The 12,731-nt window shown below is 39.2% G+C and overlaps 1 protein-coding gene across 3 annotated transcripts in view; it reads right to left on the bottom strand.

The window, feature by feature from the left end:
* GPD2 (glycerol-3-phosphate dehydrogenase 2) overlaps positions 1-12,731 on the bottom strand; it is a 215,185-nt gene that overhangs the window by 84,684 nt on the left and 117,770 nt on the right. The window lies entirely within an intron of this gene.

Genomic DNA, 12,731 nt, shown 5'->3' with positions numbered 1-12,731 from the left:
GGCAAAAAGCACTTTATGCCTTTCTGCAATTTCTTAAAAATGTATGTTCTTCGTTCTTTAATACTTCTGGCAAAAATAGATTCTAGAGCTTTAAGGTCTATGAGCTTAGGTCGGTATAATCAAAAAAGAATCCATTTAATGAAAGTTACTGTCGTATTTAAATGATCAACTATGGCCAATGCAAATAATTTTTTAAAGGATTTTAGTCAGAGGCTTCCCCATTAAATGTTTTAATATAAAATTCTAGATTTTATGTATTTATATACACTATTTCAATATTTGAAGGCTTTAACAATAAAATAAAGCCAGCTAAGCTCCCCTAAAGGATAATGGTGTTCCCTGTTTCCAGTTTTTCTTTCATTAGAATGTAAGTTATTGTCCTTACTAAAAAATGGTCTTAAAAAAAAGTAGTTGCCAGAAAGCAGAATCAAATGCCCAGAAAAACAGATGAGTAAAATGCTAATACTAGATTTAATCACTATAGTCAACAGTGCTGGCTAGAGCTGCTCTAACAGTTAGTTATCCACAGGTATGTAAGTTCTGTTTTCCTTCCTCTAAACCTCAGTATCAGTGTGATGCTGGCAGTGTTTTTCCCATTCTGCTGTAGGAGCCACAGAGGCAGCTCTTTAACCACAAGGCCAAAGACTGTTCAGGAAAAGGTGATCTTAACTCCAAACAAGATATTGTTCTGGTAAGTGATTTTTTTAATCCATTTAAATAAAATAAACCAAGTTGTTCCTTAAAATTGAATTTAATTATTGTCAGGCCTATTGGATTTCTATAAAAATAAATCTAGAAGCCAGAAAGGACACTAATAAAAATACCCAGATCAGAGGTTCCTGGCTTTGGGCTCAGCACTCTTCTTTACCAATATGTGACTTTTGACACATTATCTCTCTGGGCGTTGGTTTCTTCCTTTGTAGCATGGGATAAACCCCTGTGATGCCTCTAGCTCTGCATCTCTGAGTTGTGCTCAGTCTGATGGACGAATGAGATGAGTGTAGATGGTCAACTGTAAAGCACCACCACAGAGTTGTTGGTATTACTTATTAAATAATTTAATCATTTAATGGCAGGTAAAAGGGAACTTTTAAATCCCACTTTGCCAAGTCTCATAAAAACAAAAGATTATAATGAGGTGCCATAATTTTTCAGGCTTATGATCCAGACACACGCCACAAAAATCTTATTCTCCTTTATACAACTCCTTGCATTATCTACTAATAACCATTTCCCATTTCCCCATGTTCACATTTACACTCATACTTACATACATTTTCCGGGAACTAAATAAATCTAACTGCTAGGTTTGGAGGGAACATGACATTTTTTTGTCATGGGCTTTGCCTTCTATCATCAAAGAAAGAGGAGGAGGAGGAAAAGAAGAAGAAGAAGAATATATATATATATATATATATATATATATATATATTCATATATATAAAAGTATGTAGAAAGAACAAAATGCCAGAGTAAAGCAAAGAAGTACTAGGCTATGACCCTTCTGGTCAAGGAGGGAGGGTCTTTCATTTGAGGATTCAACTGGGCCATGACAGATGGGTAGTACTTGGACATAAGACTGACAAGTGACTAAACTGCCAGAGCATTTTCACACATCCAAAAAAAAAAAAAAAAATTCTGACATTTTCTGCTTGGTAAGTTTTATAGAAATATTCAAGAAATAAATGTAAGGACTATATCATGATTATATAAGTCATTAGAACTTGGTAACACTAAAAGGCCCCTGTTCTACTCTGCTAACAGGTCATAACTATGAATATTAAACTCAACTGAATTTCTTCCTCAGCAAGTTTACTGGGTCTGATGGGCACCCCTCATGCCTTGTGGGCTTCTCATTCCATGGCCTGCACTGTTTCCCTGCCTTTGTCCCTTCTCTCATCCTTCCACCCCCACACGACACTCTATCCCATCTCACCTTAAGAATAAAAAAATGCCTTTCACATATGTTTTTACCATCCTAAAAATTCTGGAAAGTCCTGTATACCCTTGCTTTTTCTATTGCCTCACCTCCTACTCACTCAACCAACTCCTCAATTCATTTTAATCTGCATTTTCACATACACACCACCACCACCAAAACTGACTCATGTCCACTTTGCTGCGAAATCCAGTCAGCACATTTTGTCCCTCATGTTAGCTGTCACCTCAGCACACAACTTTCTGTTCACTCACCTCGGCATCTGAGAGACAACTGAGCTGAGTGAGCTCTCTCTCTCTCCAGCCTCTCTTAAGCACTCTCTCCTAGTTTCCTACAGAGGTCCCTCTCTACTCCTTAACATTAAGCACTTAGGTCCTCCTGGGCCTTTCTAGAGAATTTCTTCCACCTCCACATGGTCATATAACCTTATACCACACTGACTTACAGTTTTGTTCCCCTATTCCAGAATCCAGACATCAAACGACCCATTTGGCATTTCCATTTGGATGTCCCACATGTATCTCAAAATTGAAAATTTTTCCCTGTCAGCGTTCATCAGGGAAGGAACCATTTTGGATCTAGCAGCTTGGGCCACTTTCTTAAGTTCCACTGAGTACTATCTGTTCCGTGTCCTAAAAAAATCTCAGGCCCAGTCACTTCATCTTCGCTGTCCCTTTTCAAGTCATAGTCTGTTCCCTTTTCCCTCTACTAATCTGATATCTTCCCACAGGTCTTTACATTTTCACCATGCCTACCTCCAAGTCAGTCTCCATACTGCAGTTGGGGGGGATCATCATTTTAAAACCCAAATCATGCCATTTCCATGTGTAAAAGCCTTCAAGAATTTCCAATTTAAGTTAGGTCATAGGTAAGCATCTTTATTCTAGTTTCTAAGATTCTTCACAGTCTTTAAGAGCAGGTTGAACTTAACCAGAAAAAAAAAAAAAAATGGACAACACCAAGTGCAGGTGAAGATACGACACAATTGGAACTCTCTTATATTGCTGGTAGAAATGCAAAATGATACAGGCATTTTGGAAAAGTTGAGTTTCTTATAAAAGTAAACCACACTTATCATCCAGTCCAGCAATCCTCTCCTAGATAATTACTCAAGAGAAATCAAAAGCTGTGCTCACCCACAAAAAACATTTACAGTGGCCTTGTTTATCACTGGTAAATGACTAAACAAACTGTGGTGTATTTATGCAATGGAACAATAATTGGCAATGAAAAGAACAAACCACGAAAGACCTGACAACATTACTGGATCTCAAATGCACTCTGCTAAGTTAGGGGTCAGCAAATTATGGTTTACCACCCAAATCTGGCTGCCGTCTGTTTTAATAAAACAAATTTTATTGGAACATAGCCACACCCAATCATTCGTAGATAGCACATGACTGTAATAGCAAAGTAGAGAAGTTGTAACAGATATGGTATGGCCAGGGCACCTGGGTGGCTTAGTGGGTTAAAACCTCTGCCTTCTGCTCAGGTCATTATCCCAGGGTCCTGGGATCCAGCTCTGCATCGGGCTCACTGCTCAGCGGGGAGCCTGCTTCCCACCCCATCTCTCTGCCTGCCTCTCTACCTTCTTGTGATCTCTGTCAAATAAATAAATAAAATATTAAAAAGAGAGAGAGAGAGAGATGGTATGGCCTGCAAACCTAAAACATTGACTACATGGGACTTTACGGAAGACAGAAAAGTCTATTTATGACATGATTCCATTTACATGACATTCTGTAAAAGCAAACATATAGGGTCAGGAAACAGATAGGACTGTCAGGGTCTGAGGACAGTGGGAGGGCAACACTGACCACAAAGAATAAGAGAGAAATTCTGAGGAGGATAGAAATGTCCTGTGTCTTCACTGTGTTGCTGGTTATATGACTGTATGTGGCTTCAAAAACTGATAGAACTGTATATTATAAAGGATGAATTATACCACATAATGTAAATCATACCCCAAATTCTACCTCAATAATCTTGACTTAAAAAGAGTAAGCAGACATGTGTAGAGAGCCAACAAGCACACAAAAAGATGCTCAACATTGCTAACCATCTGGGAAATGTGAATCAAAACCACAACGAGATATCATGTGATACTTCTCAGTATGGCTAGTATGGGGGCACCTAGATGACTCAGTTGGTTAAGTGGCTGCTTTCAGCTCAAGTCATGATCCTAGGGTCCTGGGACTGAGTCCCACATGAGGCTCCCTGCTCAGCAGGGAGTCTGCTTCTTCCTCAGGCTGTTCTGCCTGCCACTCCCCCTGCTTGTGCTCGCTCTCTCTCTCTCTGACAAATTTTAAAAATTAAAAAAAAAAAAGAAGAATGGCTAGTATCAAAAAATATAAGGGGCACCTCTGTAACTCAGTTGGTTAAGCATTTGACTATTGATTTCAGATCAGGTCTTGATCTCAGGGTTGTGAGTTCAAGCCTCACACTGGGTTCCATCGCTGGCATGGAGCCTTTCTTAAAAAATAAATAAATAAAGCTGTTGGGGTGCTGGAGTGGCTTCAGCAGTTAAATTCTGACTTTTGATTTCGGCTCCAGTCCTGATCTCAGGGTTGCGAGACCAAGCCCTGCATCGGGCTCCACACTGAGCCTGGAGCCTGCTTAAGATTCGCTCTCTCCCTCTCCCTTTAAGCCACTCCCTCTAAAACAAATAAATAATAAATAAATACATAAATAAATAACTTTTTTTTTAAGTACAAGAACAACTCTTGGCAAAGATGTGGAGAAAAGGGAACCATCATACACAGCTGGTGGGAGTGTAAATTGGAAAAAGAGTAAGGAGGTTCCTCAAATAATTAAAAAGTAGAAATACCATATGATCCAGCATTTCCACTTCTGGGTATTTATCTGAGGAAAATGAAAACAGTTGAATGGATAACAAAGATGTAAGATGTGTAAGTGTTTGTGTGTGTGTTTGAGACACTCCGTTATTTATTTATTTATTTACATAAAAAATATATATATTACTTAGCTGTATATTGTACCTATATCTACTCAGCCATAGAAAAGGATGAAACCTTGCCATTTGTGACAAAATAGACGAACCTTGAGGATATCACGCTAAGTGAAATAAAGACAAATACTGTATCAATCTAAAAAACAAAACAAATGAATAAACAAAACAGAAAAAAACTCCAAGATCAAAAATGACCTGATGGTTGCCAGAGGGGAGGAGTGTAGGAGAGATAGGCAAAAAGAGACGAAGTGTTTAAGAGGTATGATCTTCCAGTTATAAAATAAAGGAGACACAGGGATGCGATGTACGGCACAGGGAAAACAGTCAATAATATTCTAAAAACTTTGTATGGTGATAGATGGTAATTAGACTTACTGTGGTGACCATTTTGTAGTGTATATAAATACTGAATCACTATGTCATACACCTGAAACTAATACAATACTATACATCAATTATTCTTCCATTAAAAAAAAAAAGCCAATATGTATCCAGTATTTATATGCCAGGCACTGTTATAAACCTTTTACTTTTTTCTACTCATTTAATCCTCATAATAACCCCATGAGTTGAGTACTACTGTGATCTCCATTTTACAGAAGAAGTAACTGAGACAAAAGCCAAGTAATTGGCCGGTGATTAATGCAGCTCGGATACGAAAGAGCTGGGAACCGCACCTCCACAGCCTGCCCACAGACTACATGTTATACAACTACACCACACAGACAATATATAACAGGAGAAAAAAATAAAGAAACAGACTTATCAGTTAGAATAGGGTGAGCTATCACCAGTTACCGCACTCTGAAAGTTTCTGGGTTTTTTACCATGGTTTTGTTGTGGATGCTTTCCTGAAGAGTTGTTCCAAAAAAAATTTTTTTAAAGATACAGCACTATTGAGGGTAATTTATTTAATTTCTGACACCACATTTAAAACAACATTTTATTTCTGTTTATATTTTCCCCCATAAAAGCTGGGAAGTGTTGCAACTGAGAAGCTAAGTACCAAGTTTATTTTAGAGGCAGTAAACACAGCCTAAGGCCGTACTTATAATTATGACAAGAGAGAGACTCATATGGCTTCATATGGTTTTGAGTCTCAAAAACACATCTGCACTCTACCTTCCCTAGAATATGTTGGCTGATGGCAAATAAAGAAGAGAAAAGCAGCTAGAATAAAACAGGGGTGGTAAGTAGCAATGTGCTTTAAGAAAAGAGGTGTTTGTGCTCCAAATCTTCTCAGACCAGCTCTCCTCCAGGCAGTTTGATTAAGCAGGAATCTGGGAGATAAGCCCCATTAAAAGACTGACCCAGAGATTCTGGGAGAAACCTTGGAATGGCAACATACCCTAAATCATGTGAGAGACCAAAACTCACACGTCTATTCCTGACAAGACACCTGACCCACAACCACTTACTCATCCAATCAGTATGTATTAGAGGTCCTTGGCAGGTCTATAGATTGGAGGACAAAACAAAAAGATAAACAGTAATTCATAATATTGCTTAACAGGCAGATTTAAGGTAGAGAAGATGCTATAAAGGCCACAGGACACACACTTCATCCGGACCTGAGAAGATTTCCTGGACTTCCTGGACAGGAAGAAGGACTACAAGGCCTTAGATGGGTAACAATGATAGGAAAGGAAGTGGGAACAGCATGTGCTAAAACCAGAAATCATCCTAATGTATTTGTGCAGCACACTACTTTCTTAAAAACATGTGTTGCATATCCAATACTTAAAGGTTGCTATATTTCATATAACAGTGATTTCTGAAATGAATCTGCTGCAACAGCACGGATCCCTTGGGCAGGAATTGTGTGGTCTTGTTAGTGCAGGGCTCACACTACTGGCTTCACGCTTTTATGTCACCCACTCTAGCCCCTATAGGCAGAGACGTTTGCCGACCCCAAGCTAGAGACAGGAAAAGCCCAACACTATGATTCCACCACTGAAGCCAGAAGAAATGAGAGTCCAAGAGCTCCAACCACAGCTCCCAAACAAAAAAATTCTTATCCTGGTAGAATTAGGAGAATATTTAATATTATTTTGATGTTTTTATTTCTGATATTTAATTACGATGGTCTACGGAGAAATAGGAATTTTTTTAAACTTCTAAGCAAATGTTCATTTATGTTTTAAAAAGACAAGATTCCTCCAGAATTCTGATACCAAACATGTGGTTTTTGTCAAGAGACTGCTACCTGTGAACACCTACAGAGAACTGAAAGCCAAGTTCATAATCTTTGAGGGTTTATATCCCAGAGAACAGAACAGGATTCAGAATGAGATCAGTTTTACTATGTGCACCATTAGACTTGCAAATTAAAAAAAAAAAAAAAAAATCCTAGACATTTGCAACTTCAGGTGAGACCGAAAACAAGATCTAATAATTAGTGTCTATTTCTGAAAGAAGTGCATATTTAAAGACCACAGGCAATTAACAACCAGGTTGTCCTGTAATCATGTACAGTAATAATTGGAGTATAAAGTAGGGTTTCATGCAAATCACTTCATACTGCAACTATCACTCCCACTCCCTCCCATAGCATGTGATTCAATCACATATTGCTAATGGAACTGTTAGATTTTAGGGAAATTGCTTTGCGTTTTGTTGTCACTGAAAAAGACCAACAATATTTGTATTTTCCTAGAAAGAAGACACAACCTGCATCTCCTTACGGTGAATCTTAAAATGTTTTAATGGCCTTCACCTCCTGAACCACTCTGTGGTTCTAAACAATGATGTTTTTTCTTGTACTTACAGGACCGCAAGCAACATTTCTCACTGTGAACATCCTCAGGGAGGGACTCACGATTACTCTGTAGGAACAGTTGCTAATGGGTAGACTGTCATCTCCACTGGAGACCAGAGAAGAGAAACAAGTCCTTCCTTCTGGGGGAACTGAGATCGGAGCTCCAGCTCACCTTGAATGTGCCGTCCACGCTCTATGTGGCTGCGATTCATTTGAGAAATCACAGAGATGCTTTCTTAATAGTAATCATGATATATCCAAACTGTTAACTTGGGAAACTTTTTTTTTTTTTTTTAAGATTTTATTTATTTATTTGACAGAGAGAAATCACAAGTAGACGGAGAGGCAGGCAGAGAGAGAGAGAGAGGGAAGCAGGCTCCCTGCTGAGCAGAGAGCCTGAAGCGGGACTCGATCCCAGGACCCCGAGATCATGACCTGAGCCGAAGGCAGCGGCCTAACCCACTGAGCCACCCAGGAACCTTTTTTTTTATAGCTGAAGAAGAGGGAAAATCCTTTCGCTCTGTCGGAATCTACTTCAGATAAGCTCACTTCATAACTGACTACATGATCTGAGGTTTGGGAGATACATTTTATTGGTTTTCAAATATATACTTCAGAAACGATAATAGTTGGAGGTATCTCAACTTGATATTGCTCTTCAATCCCAACAGCCTGCTGAGAACTAGAAGATCTGGAAAGGAAGGCTGAGCTCAGGGAGGCCAGGGAAGGAAGAGGCGGCACTGGGGCTGGCTGGGCTGCTACTGGTCCCCACTCTCTAATGAGCTAGCTCCTGTAGGTCTCGTCATTACCACAGAACACAGGCACCCTTTGACCACTGAGGAAAGTGAGTTCAGTTATTCCTTATGCAAGTAATTGAGAGAATCATAATTTGATTTCAGGTTTGACTTCACATCCCCTGACTTCAGCTGTGCTAGGTTCTCTTTGCCTATAAATGTGGATTACCTGGCCCCCTCGATCTGTCAGCTTCTCTGGTAGCAGCAGGGAGCTGTTGGTGATCGTCAGTGAACTCAGAAGTTCTTGGGACTGTGGACAGCCTGTGGCCAGCAACCCTGGGCCATCAAGTATGAAATAGCATTTTTCCTTAAAAACTTCCCTAAGACATATGTTTGGAAGTGGACACAGGAGGTTCATCCTTCTCCCATCCCTTGAAGGTAAATAAAATGCTGACCCAATGAGCCCAACGATCATATCCAAGCTTGACCATCCAGATGACCCTCAGCTACGTTTTAATTTGATGTTCAAAATCGTTCTGGGTCAAATTTATGATGCATACTTTCCATTTCTCTGTGAATTATTTCTTGAAATATATACTTTTTAAAATAAGATTTCTATTTGTACTCACAAGCATATAATTAGATCTCAGAAGGCCTTTGTTGAGAAACCACAAATTAGAAAATAAAGGAAGTAAGTAAAATTAACGTTGCCTAACTTAACATAGAGCATCTATTTTCTTCTTAATTTGCCCAAACTCTACCTACAAAAAGCCTTCCGAACATAAACATAATTGGACTATGAAGTTGGAAGATGGGGAGAAGGGAAAGGAGCTGAAGGACTCTCCCCAAAGCATTTATAGAAAGTTTGCTCAGTCCCACAATATCCCTAAAAAGTTTCTTAAAGAGACCTCAAGATGAATAAATAGTTGAAAATGAAATGCAAAGTCAAATCAGAATGAATGTCAATGTTGCTCAGTTAGCAACAGCCTAGAAGCTCACCAGCTGTCAACGCTAATCATAGCTCAGTCGTTGACTCACTGTGTGACCTCTAGAAGTACAGTTAACCTCGCTGATTTTGTATGCCAGCCATAAAATAGCATCACAAACTCCTCGAAGGCCTGATGTGAGTTATAACTCAAAGATATTGCCATGGCCCCACTTTAGGAGCTAAGTGTTAAATAAAAACCAAAATTATAAGGAAGATGATAGGATGCTCTTCAAAGAACATTTCCAGCTCTGCCTGCATAATTTTAGTGCTTTGATGAAGCATGGCTCTGAAGAAACGGTTAACCATATAGAGTAGTTGAGAATAGTTCAAACTGGCCTTATGGAAAATATAGTGTATTCCGAATCCTCATCAAGTTTTAGATATCAGACACAGCCCCAACATATTTAGTTGTGCTTCTAGGAGAAAAAGAGTTCTTCCAGGAATCTATGCACGGGGTTCTGCATAAGAGAAGCAAGTGAATGCCACAGTCTTAGGCAAAAACTCCAACAATAAAACTCTCATGAAAAGAAATGCAACTCATTTGTCAACCGGATTAGAAACTAAAGTCAGGAGGCAGATATAATGGCTGGATGCTTAAAACTTTTCCTCTTCCTCCAGGGCATTTCCCACCCTCCCTGAGAGTTGGCTGGAAATGATCCGGTGGGTCAAAAAGCCCTGTAATATGGCAGAACCACTGGAATAAAGAGACATAGATCCCTGAGTCGTTGCAAGAAGCAGGTCCCCGCCTCCATCCTCACTAACTGTATTGTGAGCAAGACATAAACCTGCATGGTGATAACCCAGTGAGCTTTGGGGGTTGATTATTACACCAGTTAGCATGCTCTAATTAATACACAACTATGGGTTATGTTCGGCATTACAACCTAAGATTCACAACTCCTCTACCCTGCATACAGTCCATACACAGTTCAGAATCTTCCTCTGGTGGATAAGGACCCATCATTTATACAAAATTAAATCTGCACATACAAAGAAGCTCCAAAGGACAGAACAACAAACACAAGCACCACTAAACCACTTTATATCTGATGTAATGTTGAAGTTAATAGCTCTTCAAGCAGGCAGGTGGGACCAAGGAGCCTGTTCCTTAAGCACTGGTCCCCTCTGTCCTCCTTAATATGCATTCTTTGTATGGTATTCGCATCATGGTACCCCACCTAAACATCATCAACGAAAACAAAGACTGTTTAAGAACAGTTGCTACTCCAGAACTTTGTAATTTTTTTTTTTTTTTAAAGAAAAAGGCTGCTTATGAACCTATGAAAAAATGCTTCTGGAGATGGAAGATTATTTACTTAGAACAAACAAGTCTGGTAGCTGGAATTGACTCAGAGTTAAAAGCAACCTGCAAGGGGCGCCTGGGTGGCTCAGTGTGTTAAGCCTCTGCCTTCGGCTCAGGTCATGATCTCAGGGTCCTGGGATCGAGCCCCACATCGGGCTCTTTGCTTGGTGAAGAGCCTGCTCCTCCTCTCTCTCTGCCTGCCTCTCTGCCTACTTGTGATCTCACTCTCTCTCTCTCTCTCTCTCTGTGTAAATAAATAAATAAATAAATCTTTAAAAAAAAAAAAAAAAAAAAGCAACCTGCGAAACATAAAGCAGACATGTCATGTCACAATTTGAGCTACCTCAGTGCTCAGGAAGACTTACATTGATTTCAACCCCACAGACACTCTTTAGTTTAGGAACCAGAAGAATATTTATAACTGAGGTTAAATTCTTAAAGATATTAAACATGTTCAAAAATTAAGTAGTTACATCCAAAGATACTACTGAAAAGTCATGTGGGAATGGAATTTTTAGAATGTTAAACTTCTTAATTGACATCATTTCCTAAGTGCTATGCAAGTTTTATTCATGTATTTGTGTATTTTAAAGGCTATTTTTTCCCCCAGCAGTTTCAAGTTTATAGCAAAATTGAGAAGATCCATGGGTTTTCCATATCCCCTGCCCCCACACATACATGTCCTTTCTCAACATCATTCACCAGAATGGCACATTTTTTACCAAGAATGAACCTACACTGACACATTATAATGTCAATAATTTACTTAAGAGTTCACTCCTGCTGTTGTACATTTTATGGGGTTAGACAAATGCATAATGACACAGACCCATTATTATAATATCATACAGAGGAGTTTCATTGTCCTAAAAAATCCTCCATGTTCTGCCCATTCATGCCCCCCACACCCCAGGTAACTGATCATTTTTACCGTCTCCAGCAGTTTTGGAGAACCCACAGTGGAGTTCTTGCACTACCATTTTCTTCTTTCTGTGCCTCTTCATGGCACGATAGCTTGTTTCTTTCTAGCACTGAATAATAGTCCATTGTCTGGATGTACAACAGTTCATTTATCCATTCACCTACTGAAGGACATCTTGGTTGCTTCCAAGTTTTAACAATTACGTATAAAATTATTATAAACATCCCTGGGCAGATCTTTGTGAGAACATGGTTTTCAAGTCTCTGGGGTAAGCACCAATGAGAGTAATTGTTGGACCAAATGGTAAGAATATGTTTAGTTTCATAAAAAACTGTCCCACTGTGTTCCAAAGTAGCTGTACCATTTTGTGCTCTCACCAGGAATAAAGGAGGGTAGCTGTTGCTCCACACCCTACACCAGCATTTGCTTTAATTTTTATTTCTCTTCAATAGATACTCACCTGAACTTCACGTTTCTACCAGTTTCTCTGTCCGGCAGTTAATATAAGCCATACTGTGCCATCCAAAAGCTCCACCGTGTAAAGAAATCTGGTGCTACTCCATTCTTATTATGTCTAACAGGGCTAGGTCTATTTCAAATGTTCATGCCCTATATCAGGGGAAGGTAAAGTCCTAGACACTAAAGACCCGCTTTGTGTCAGGTACTGAGATCACTGGCTTGTATGTATTGACTTGGTGCTTGGCAGCAGGAAAAAGCCTGGCGGTCAGTGACATTAACCTTACCTTATGAAGGAAGTGGAGTTCTGAAAACATGCATGACCTGAGCACATTAACAGGCTCATTGAATCTCCTCCACACTGTGTAACAGACACATTCAGGAAGCTAAATATCTGCCCATTCGGGGATCCGTTGCAGTAAATCCCAAAGTAGATCTTACTTTCACTAGAGATGACCATTCTATTTCTTACTCCTTCTCCAATCTTCTTTTGTATTTTGAGTCATTAGTATTATCAGTCAAAAAGCTCTGCTTTATTAGAATCTTTTAAAAATAATGCATTGAGAAGAGACTGAAATTACGAGTTAAAACAATGTTTTCTTTTTTTAAAAAAAAGCAATGTTTTCAAAGTTCCTATGGATTTTAATTATCCATGCATCA

Source organism: Neovison vison, chromosome 3 (genome assembly GCF_020171115.1).
Source record: "Neovison vison isolate M4711 chromosome 3, ASM_NN_V1, whole genome shotgun sequence".
NCBI lineage: Eukaryota > Metazoa > Chordata > Mammalia > Carnivora > Mustelidae > Neogale > Neogale vison.
The sequence above is the reverse complement of the archived record's forward strand: the minus strand, read 5'-3'. Positions and strand labels throughout refer to the sequence as shown.